Genomic DNA, 12,008 nt, shown 5'->3' with positions numbered 1-12,008 from the left:
AAATGCAAGTAACCTGACCTACTGCCTGAACAGCAAATATTCAGAGTTAACCTCTTGTGTGCACCACATGATGATTGTCCAACTACAAGTGCAATGGGAGGCTAAAACGTGAAATTTACTCATTTATAGTGAATACCTAGTGTAAGAAGGTACAAGGAATCATCAAGGTTCCTGGCCTCGGTGCAGTAGGAGCCGGTTTTTAGGGGTCAGCAGCAGTTGCTGTTTGACACCTTGGTACTTATCATGGCTGTAATAGATGATCTGGGATGGCTCTTACTGGGAGTAGTCAAAGTGCTGGGTGGGTGACTAGTCCCCACGTTCCAGGCCGGGTTTTGCCAGGCATAAAAAAACAGCCAACACTGCCAGGTAGAAAGGATTAACTCCATCTGACAGTGGAGCTCAGGAGGTCTGTGTGCTGGGATCTGAGGCCTGTGCTGGGCTGGAGAGCGGAAACCCGTGTGTCAGGGGAACAGGCCGCCTAAAGCCTGTATTTGAACTTTCTGAGGCAGAACTGCCACCGAGGCGGCTTTTGTTGTATTAACTTGCCATTGGGTGTGAAGTAACACCGACACTGCAAAAGTGACATTTTGTTTTTGGCATCATGTCTGAATAAACACTGAAGTTTGAATTACAAACTTGTATTTTGCCTCTGTACTGCGCCCGCTTATCCTAACTACCAGAGCGAATCCCTACACTGGTTAGATACATAGAGTGTGTTAAATAAGGGGTATTCACTATGTAAGTCCTAACATCTACCTACTGTAAATAAATGGTAAAAGAATGGATTTATTGCCTTAGGATTCATTTTAAGACCCGTCACCACAACAGCACAGACATTTGAATGTTAGGTGAGATGATGTTTGGTGATTGAATAGTTTCTTGTACTTAGCTTCAGTCTCATGACATGGGGAACATATTATATATATTCATTATCAGTGTAGATTTCATCAGAGCAGAGCTACTCAAACAGGAACAGGATGGAAATGATTATTCCATTATAGTTAATAGTAGTTTGATGCTCAGTTCCCACAGTTTCTTCCTCCTGCACCTCCTGAATATTTAAATCAAGGCTTGTCTTACTTTGCATGAGGCTACATGGAGACTTTTTGTAGTGCTACTCACATACTAGCTATTGAACTGCAGCGTCAATCTAAAGGATGCATACACCTCAATGAAGCTCTTGTGGACTGAGGCTGTGGCTCAACAGTCAACAGTCATAGACAAGTCTCCATATAAAGGTCCACCAAATCAGTCAGCTGGGGCTTCCAATAGCAGAATATTTAACAGATGCCTCTCATTCTCTTCTGTTAAGAACTGCCTTTTAATTTGACAGGCATCTTAAAAGGGGTTTTCAAGCTCCTGATATTAATGACTTATTCTCAGGATAGATAATTAATATCCAATAAGCCCAACTCCCCACACCCCCTTGATCAGCTGGTTCCTGCACTCACCAGAACTGGATCTTGCACTTTGAATGGAACAGGAAACACAGCTCCATTCAAAGTGTAGTGGCCATGCTGGGTTACTGCAGCTCAGCTCCTATTCACTTGAGTGAGAGCTAATCTGTGGTAATCCAGCACAAGCACAACAATTTGAACAGAGCTGTGCTTCTTGTTCCATTCAAAGTTCAAGATCCAGTTCTGGTGACTGCAGGAAACAGCTGATTAAGGGGGTGTCGGGTATCGGGCCCTCTTTGATTGGATATTAATTATCTATCATGAGGATACATCATCAATATCAGGAGCCAGGCAGCATAAAAAAGTAAGTTCTAACTTTCAGCTGTTCAATGTACTATGGTGGCCCAACTGGGCTCATTTCTTATTTTACACACCAATATGGTTATCAAAAAACAATGAAGGATCACTTCTGGCAGTGCTGTTGGCTAACAGGACTCCAATAGGTCTGATATCACGTTACATTAAAAGTAATAGGTGCAGGAATTACTAATACATTATGAAGTTTCTTGTGAAATAAAATAGAGGAGACATTTAGCAACAACAGTAATATAATGATCAATGTGTTCTGCTCATCAGAACTGTAACCTTGTTGGGAAGTGAATTGTTTGCACAACCATCTAGAATAGAGACATTATCTGATCTGGTTTGGAAAACTGCTATTTAGTCAGCCATCAGGCCTATTACAAGTTTCTACTTCAGGGCTCATGCACAGGGAAATTTTTTGAGGGTTGTATGCGGACCCATTCATCTCAATGGGACTGCACACAATGCGGACAGCACACTGTGTTCTGTCCACATCAGCGCATCTATTCCATGGCCCCACAGAAAAGTAGAAAATGTCCTATTCTTGTCCATTTGTGGACAGGGATAGGACATTTCCACAGGCGGCATGCCCTCGGCTGGGATCCGTGCTTTGCAGATCCACAATTTGTGGACTGCAAAACACTTATGGCTGTGTGCATGAGCCCTCATTGTAAGGGTATGTTGCTGTTGAATCACAGCAAAACACTCTCTGCAAGCTCTGCAAGGATGTGGATTTTTTTTCCACAGTTTGGCAGCAAAATCTCCAACTGAGTGCAAGTTAATACACCCTATGAGGGACATTTATCAAATTAATTAAGAAAATGAAAATACTTAAATATTACTTTATTATAAATATATTCACAATTACCTTTCATTATTTATAATGGCTCGTTTTGTCTGTGGAGCAATCATCAGGGGAAACAAAATGGCTGCTGTCCCATTAGAACATACAAAACCTGTCACACTCACACAGGAGGGCAAGTTACTTCACAACTTTGAGGTAGAGCTGCCTCATCCTCCTCTCTGCTCTACTTGTCAGGGATAATGATCCTGAATACAGATGATGAGAACTTTAGCTGAATCTCTGGGTAATTTAGTTCAAGAGGAGACATGATGTACAGAGAGGACGGACAGGACAGGACAGGCTGTGGTAATGTGTTGCTGTGGTAATGGAGACTGCATACAAGTGCTGCTGCTCATCAGCCACCTCCCCATCATCCTCTCTGTACTTCATGTCTCCTCATGAGCTCCATTACCACAGAGATTCACCTGTATTCAGGATCATAATATCTGACAAGCAGAGCAGAGAGGAGGATGAGGCAACTCTTTACCTTAGTGTTGTGAAGTAACTTGTCCTCCTGTGTGGTTAGGACAGGTTTTGTGTGTACTAATTGGATAGCTGCCATTTTATTTCTCCTATTAATTGCTCCCTAGACAAAACGAGCCATTATAACCCATTAAAAGATATTTGTGAATATATTTATTATAAAATAATATTAACGTATTTTCATTTTCTTGATTCCCAGAGAAACCCTTTAAGACCAGCACTCTAAACATCAGCCTTTCCTCATCGGTGTCAAATGCAACATTTTTAAGAGGGGCATGTCCCAATCAGTTTGGTGCATCTATGCAGGTCTGTGCACCAGAACATTAATCTACACCAGCAAGGGAGGTGGGGTAAATTAAAGATATAATCTTAATAGCTCTGCCCTGCTGTGCCCAATTTTTGTGGGTGCAAACCCCCCCCCCCCCCCCCCAAAAAAGTTTCAACATTTCATGCAAGTGGGTCATGCTCTAAACTTTGTAAAGTAAATAAAAAAAAAAAAAAAAAAATGGAACTGCTTATTCTTTTTGTGGCGCTGCTAGGCTGGATACATCACGCAGGTGGTAAAGTAAAAGGTAGTATTTTATTTGTCTACGCGTTTCAAGGGCATAGGACCCTCTTCTTCAGGACAATACACTATTAACAAAGTACAAGACAATCTGGATTTATTTATACACTTATTTTGGCGCCTTCTCTTGATTACAGGGGTCATGGCTATGGGCGGCGTTAATTTGAATGGCCAGAGGTTCAAAACAGATAATTATTATTGTGCCGGCGTAGTGAGGTGCCTGCCCAAGCCCAGTTGGGCACGCCTCCCACTGACATCAGCCCACCACTGAAAAGAAGGACATCCCAGTGAGTTCAGCGCAGGCATATAAATGTGTGACATTAAACATAAGGGGGGAGCGGAGACACAACTTAATGTTTAATGTCACACATTTATATGCCTGCGCCGAACTCACTGACACTTAAAGGTGTCATGGAGCACAGCTTTAGTCCCCCCCCCCTTCTGCTTAGTCCTCGGTACCCTTCTCCATCACTCCCTTGTCGTCAGATAGTATCCAGCGGTATCGCCTGAGGTCCGCCCCGCCAGCTGACGTAGGCTTATCGCTTCCCAGCGCTTCGTCAATGAGCAGAACCCAGTGACTCTCCTCTCGCAGTGAGTGTGACGTCAGGCAAAGGGGCGGGGCAGATTTATTTTGAGAGTCGAGCGCTCCTCAGTGCTCATCTTAGGGCTCTTTCACACCTGCGTTCTTTTCTTCCAGCATAGAGTTCCGTCGTCAGGACTCTATGCCGGAAGAATCCTGATCAGTTTTATCCTAATGCCTTCTGAATTGAGAGAAATCCGTTCAGGATGCATCAGGATGTCTTCAGTTCCCGGAACGGAACGTTTTTTGGCCGGAGAAAATACAGCAGCATGCTGCGCTTTCTGCTCCGGCCAAAAATCCGGAACACTTGCCGCAAGGCCGGATCCGGAATTAATGCCCATTGAAAGGCATTGATCCGGATCCGGCCTTAAGCTAAACGTCGTTTCGGCGCATTGCCGGATCCGACGTTTAGCTTTTTCTGAATGGTTACCATCGCTACCGGGACGCTAAAGTCCTGGCAGCCATGGTAAAGTGTAGTGGGAAGCAGCATACTTACCGTCCGTGCGGCCCCCTTGGCGCTCCAGAGTGACGTCAGGGCGCCCCACGCACATGGATGACGTGATTGCATGGACACGTCATCCATGCGCATGGGGCGCTCTGACGTCACTCTGGAGCGCCCCGGGAGCCGCACGGACTGTAAGTATGCTGCTCCCCCGCTCCCCACTACTACTATGGCAACCAGGACTTTAATAGCGTCCTGGCTGCCATAGTAACACTGAACGCATTTTGAAGACGGATCCGTCTTCAAATGCTTTCAGTTCACTTGCGTTTTTCCGGATCCGGCGTGTAATTCCGGCAAGTGGAGTACACGCCGGATCTGGACAACGCAAGTGTGAAAGAGGCCTTACATATCATTACATATCATACTTTACCACCTGCGTGATGTATCCAGCCTAGCAGCACCGCAAAAAGAATAAGCAGTTCCAGTTTTTCTTTCTTTTTATTTACTTTACATTGATTCCGCATTTAATCTATAAGTGCGTCCTGGAACCAATACTGCAGCATGGCACTCCCCGGATGCTGGTCGGGTTCATTTACCAGCAGGGCTTTTTAAGGTGTTGTGATTCCTCACACAAACTCTGGTAAGTGCATTACTTCTGTAATATTATAATTATATAATACTGTACTACACATTTGCCGCTGCCTTCCCCCCCCCCCCCCCCCTCTATGCTCTAAAATTTGTGACTTTGTGACACCAGTTTTCTTGAGCAAAATGGTTGATAAGTGTCCTCCTAAATGTTTTAAAGAAGTTGTATAGTTGTAACATTGAATACACTTCCTAGTGTTGAACAATCCTGTGTACTAATTGGTCTTACTTCTGGTGATTTCTTATATCAGTTGGTACTGTACCTTGGATGTGGCTGAATAGGAATTTGATAGCAATTAACAACATAGTCATTTATTAGATCTAGAAAAAAACTGTTCCAAACCTCAAATGACCTAATAGGTTACAACAGAGAAATTCCTAACTATATAAGACAACTTTAAATCATGTTAGAACTCCAGCGTAAGCAGAATTTACCTATTTGATGAGTAACAAAGCATAAAGAAAGGATACATACTGTACAATGTATGCTTTGTAACCGGTCCACATATGTACACTCGGGCCTTGGTTCGCCCTCTTGTGTCACTTAATGAGGGTTGTCCGAGTTCATTAAAAACTTCCCTGATATTGCAAGACTGAAGGTCAGTGAGAGAACCTGTACTCCCGCCATAATTTCCATTGTTTTGCAAATTTTTGATGATTTCTGGCCTCCCAAGCAGATAGTCCCTCAGAGGGACGCAATAATTGTATCATTTCATATTTCCTTGGATCATGAGACGTCCATTTTGAATAAGTAGTACTTCTCCAAAAATGGTCATTATCCTCATATTGTAAGAACACAAACAGTTACACAGATTGTGAAGTGTAATGCATATTACTATCCTCACTGTCCTGCTCATGTTTTCAAACTGTATGATCTCTGTATTAACTGCTGCGTCTTGCATACCTAATATGTACCATGTTTAGTTTTTCTTCTTTGAAAATATAAATTTTATTAAAAAATAAATAAAACTTCCCTGATACCACTTAATGTCATAACATAATTAGTCAACCTATGCTCACCTATTACTACCCCATCGTTTTCAGCACCATAGCTCTGGTCCTTCTGTTTGTGTGTAAGGCTGCAGCGGAAGGCACGTGACCACTGCAGTCAGTAATCCCATATTGGTAACATCAACATTTGGATAAAACACAAAATAATATTTTCCCAAACAAGATACATACATTCAGATTTCTACTGCTGTATAATAGACAGATACTCAGTCAGCAGATGCACCAAATGTATCACTGTGGCATATTGTGTTTGATAGATTTGGTGCATCTTGCATTAAGTTAAGACACCTTTAGTTAAAAAGATTGACCCATTTCATTAACTTATTTCTTATCCACAATGTAGTAGATAAATGCCTCATTCAACTACTGGAGCCCCCAATGATCATGAGAACAGGGGCCTTGTGTTCACCTGTTTCAATGGAGCATCGGTCACGCATGCCCATGGCCAATCAATTCAACTCTATGGGAGTGCCAGAGATAACCAAATGCATGGTTTTTTTTTCTCTTTTTTTAAACGCAGCGTGGAAAAAAGAAGTGACGTTCATTCTTCATGTGGATTCCATGTCAAATCCAGATCCAAACTAGCAATTCAAATGGGCAGGATCAAACCACATAAAAAAATGCATCAAAAACCATATCAGAAAAAAACCTGCATCCAAAACACCACAAGGAATCCGTAAAAGGATTCCAGATCAGTTTTTTTTTCAGCACAGAAAAAGCTCTGTGTGAACATACGGTACCCTCATTATGCTCTGCTTGGAAGAAGCCAGGCATGTTTTTCCAATCCTGTATTACTTTAATGCTCTGCTAACTAATAACATATACCAATAACACAGAAGGTATGGAGAAAACCTTCAATTATCAACAAGGGCTCACAAGAGCTTACAATCTATGAGGAGATGGGGGTGACACAAAAGGTTACAAGTGCTTGATTTGTACAAAGGTCCAGCCATCTTAACACAATAGGGGAGTAGATATAAGGCTGCATGAGCCGCCACCAACCAATATCTGTAGTGTATTTGAGTGTATGGGGTGTGGTGATTACTGATTGATGATGGATCAGGTTCAGAAGAATGATGATGATGGGAGGGTGAATGGAGAAAAGTTATATTAGGGGATGTGATAGGCCACCTTAAAAATAGTTTTTTGGGAGTGCCTACAACTGTGGATGTCGTGAATTAACCTAATTGGTTGGAGCAGCGTATTCCAGAGAACTGGTGCAGCTCAGGAGAAGCCTTAAAGATAGGAATGAGAGGGTGATCAGCCGCATGTGTATATGGGACAATGATCAGGAATCATTCCCAGTCATCGGCCATTGTAAAAGGGCCCCTGTCATCTATTGACCTTGGTTCTAGTACAGTGATGGGCAAACTACGGCCCCTGGGCCGTATACGGCCTAGCGGACCTTTTTATCCAACCCGCAGAGCTATCCGAGGCAGCAGAAGTGGAGATGAGCACTTCCATTGTGGAAGCGCTCATCTCCATATTCATCTGTATCGCTGTCCTCGGGACAGCGATACAGGTGAATGGTGCGGAGGAGCAGGGGATAGGAGTCTCCCTTGCCCGTTCCTCTGATAGGCTACAGGCACTAGGCCTATCAGAGGCCGGTGCAGATGGCGCCGCCTGAGCCGTACAGCGCAGGACACAGGCCGGAAGAGGCCTGCATCGCATCACTGACAATAGCATAAGGTAAGTATATGTCTTTATTGTTTTTATTATTTATAGTATACTGTGGCAAGAAGGGGGATGGGGCCATATATACTGGCACAATATGGATCGGTGCTATGGAGAAGAGAGGAAGCACTATGGGGGCCACTATGGAGAAGAGGGAAAAGCACTATGGGGGCCCTATATACTGCCAAAATATTGAGGGCTCTATGGAGAAGAGGGGAAAGCACTATGGGGCCCACTATGGAGAAGAGGGGAAGCACTATGGGGGCCCTAAATACTGGCACAATATGGGGGAGCACTATGAAGAAGAGGAGAAAGAACTATGGGGACCCTATATACTGGCACAATATGGGGGGCACTATGGGGGCCCTATATACTGGCACAGTATCTATTATAAAAGAATACATTGCATAAAAGTTTTGTACAATAACTCTTTTTATGCTTTTCTACCTTGAAACTAAACCTTTAATGTTACGAAATTTAAATGTAATTTATATTAATTCACACAAACGCCCCATCTATCTACTCTAATATATGAACCCATTGTGGCCCACGAGTCAAAAGGTTTGCCCACCTCTGCACTAGTATGTCGGGTAAGCACTGTAGTTATTGTGATCATTATCCTAGCAGTTTTAGAACTTAAAATTGTTGCAGTTTGGATGGAAGCAAACTAGAAATTGGCCATGAAATGTACCTCTTTTCCAACTCCTCCTGCCATCGAACAAAGACAATTGTCTGAAATTCAATGCCTTTCAGCACTGCTTTGCCTTCCAAAGTTTAAACAGTAGAACAACATGGAGTAAATGTCCCAAAAAATGGTAGTCTTTGGAATCTGCAGAGTCTGCTATTTCATAACTGTTACATCACAAACCCGGAGATTCAGGGTATGTTATGTTAATATGGGACTGGAATGCTACAAAATACATTTTAAGCTGTAGAAAACCTGTATGGTTTCTGCTGGAGATCAGATCAGCAGTTTAAAAGAGAATGTGTTTTTCTTTTTTTCTTTTTTGTGGATTTCATTTCATAAATGCTGCTGATTTCACTCTTTTCATCTCAGAAGATGAAAACCACAATGTACAGCTAACATAAATTCATGTGCTGAGGATGTAAAATTTACACAGCAGGTCAGTTTTCACTGCAGATTTTCATGTAGTATGTGGATGAATGTGAACAAGGCTTTCACACCTACGCTTTCACTTTCCACTATTGAGATCCATCATAGGAAAACGCTTTAGTTTTGTCCCCATTTATTGTCAATAGGGAGCAAACTGAACTGAAGGTAACGGAGTGCACCAGAATGCAGTCCGTTCCATTTTTTTGCATTCCCATGACGCACACAAAAGTGCTGAAAGCACATTGAGTGCACCCCGGGATGCGGAGCAAGACGGATCCGTCATGACTCACAATGTAAGTCAATGGTGACGGATCCATTTTCTAAGACACAAAAGAAAACGGACCCGTCCCCCATTGACTTACAATGGTTTTAGAGAGATATTTGAGAGATAATAAAACCGTATCTGTTTATTAGGGATGCAGCCGGTTGTATTACCATGACGGAAGTGTTTTTGCTGATCCATGGTGGATCCAGAAAAAAGCTGATTCGAACGTAGCCTAAATGTCATTCACTTTGTTCTTGCTGGAAAATGCTGGTATTTTCTGCACACAGTTTGGGGACAGAAAATCAGCATCGTATTCGCTATGTGTGAACATACCCTAAAGGAGTTTTCCATGAATTCAATGTTGATGATCTATCCTCATTCCTCAAGATTGGTCCACAATATCTGATCAGTGGATCAGTGGCACCTGATTTTCAGCACCCCTGCCGATCAGCTGTTTCAAAAGGCCACAGTGCTGCAACCTGTCCATTGTATACCATGCACTGCTGCGTACATTGTATTGTGCCTGTACTTGATATTGCAGTCAGGACTGAACTGCACAAAGGTCATTTCATAGATGGACGTGACGGTATAGGCTAATGAAGAGGCTGCGGTACTTACCCCAGCACTGCTGAAAGGGTTGAGCGAATCAAGCTTCTGATCATAGATCCGAAGTAGATTTGTTAAAAAAACCTTTGTTTGTAATACGGCTCTGTACAGCATTTACTAGGTATTTGCTCTGTGGAGGAAAACTTTAACTTGTCCAAAGTTGCGCAAGACTTCAGTAAATGACTTCGGTATTCCTATCTGCAGATTTAAAAACATTTTAAAATAGGAATCCGAAGTTGGCTTCGGTGCCGAGGTACCCTTCAGTACCTAAGCCGACTTCGGATTCCTATTTTAAAAGGTTTTTAAATCCGCAAATTAGATAGTAGGCTGATGCAGCAGGAAATTGCATTTTTAAAATCTGAGATATTTAAATTATCTGTTAAACAAACTCCAGCTAGGACTGCTGCAATGCCACTGCCACAGAGGACCCCCAGAAATGGCAGATGGGTTACTGTAGGTTCTGGAAGACTTAGAGTGGTGGATAGAAGACATGTCCCACAGTCGGTGATTCTCCAAAATTCATTTGCAGCACTCTCAGAATGTAAGGACAACATGGTTATGGACTCAAGCGTAGAGGGTGAGAAACCATCGACTCCTATGACTAATGTAGGCAAGACTGCAGCCAAGGACAAAAAAGATAAAGTGAAGTCTCAAAGGAAGCAGCTGTTGCTGGGTGATTCAATCATAAGAAGTGTGGAGCTTAAAGAAAATGGTTTTGTGAGATGTCTCCCTGGGGCTACTGCTAGAAGAGATAGAAGACGTATTATTAATATTGTTAAGCAAGCAAAGCAGGAAGGGGACGTGGATGTTCTTGTCCATCTAGGGACAAATGACCTGGCTTGCAATGAAGTGTCAGAGGTGAAAAAATCTTTTATCACACTTGGTAATGACGTACAGGATTTTGCATCCACCATTTCATTTTCTGAAGTTCTGCCTGTACATAATGTTCAGAATGATAGGCAGAGGCGCATAAAGGAGTTTAACATATGGCTTGGTAAATGGTGTCAAGAGCAAGGATTTGGCTTTGTTTCTCATGATAGCTCTACTTGGAATAGAAAGGAACTGTACAAGAAAGATGGTTTGCATCTTTCTCTCAAAGGAACAAATGTACTTAGTGAACAACTCCAAGAATTTGCGAAAGAGTATTTAAACTAGGAAGGGGGGGCAAAAGAGTGAAAATAAAAGAGTCCAATTGCCCCCCGAAACAATGCCAGAACAGGTCAGATGCACAGAGGTTAAGAAATGATAAGCTCAGAGTCCTCTCTACAAATGCTCGCAGTTTAGGTAAAAAAATCAATGAACTTGGGTCAATAATGGCATCTGAGAATGTAGATTTAGTGGCTGTTACGGAGACATGGTTTAATGAAAGAAATGACTGGGACATAACCATACCAGGGTACTCTTTATACAGAAGAGACAGAGAAGGCAAGAAAGGAGGAGGAGTGGCCCTGTATGTGAAAGATAGCATTAAATCTAACCTAATACAAGTTGGTGAGGCCAACATAGAGTCAGTTTGGGTTACGTTGCAGTTTGCTAATCATGCAGTAACTCGTGTAGGTGTGATATATAGACCACCTGATCAAGTTAAAGAACTAGATGATCTACTAGTTGAAGAAATAGCTAAAATGACAATGAAAGGAGAAGTTATCATTATGGGAGATTTCAATCTTCCAGATATAAACTGGAAAACCAAAATAGCAAGTTCTACCAGGAGTACAGATATTCTAAATTCCCTACTGGGGTTATCCCTACAACAAATGGTTGAGGAGCCAACCCGGAGGGAGGCCATTTTGGATTTGATATTCACAAATGGGGATTCGGTATATGATGTCATTGTAGGCGAAACCTTGGGATCTAGTGATCACCAGTCAGTGTGGTTTAATATAAGAACTGTGAAAGAGTCCCACCACACAAAAACAAAAGTTTTAGATTTTAGAAAAACAGACTTTTCAAAAATGAAATTAGTCATAAATGAGTCCTTATCAGACTGGAACGGATTACATGGAGTCCAGGAGAAAT

The sequence above is a fragment of the Bufo gargarizans genome, chromosome 2 (genome assembly GCF_014858855.1).
Source record: "Bufo gargarizans isolate SCDJY-AF-19 chromosome 2, ASM1485885v1, whole genome shotgun sequence".
Taxonomy (NCBI): Eukaryota; Metazoa; Chordata; class Amphibia; order Anura; family Bufonidae; genus Bufo; species Bufo gargarizans.
The sequence above is the reverse complement of the archived record's forward strand: the minus strand, read 5'-3'. Positions refer to the sequence as shown.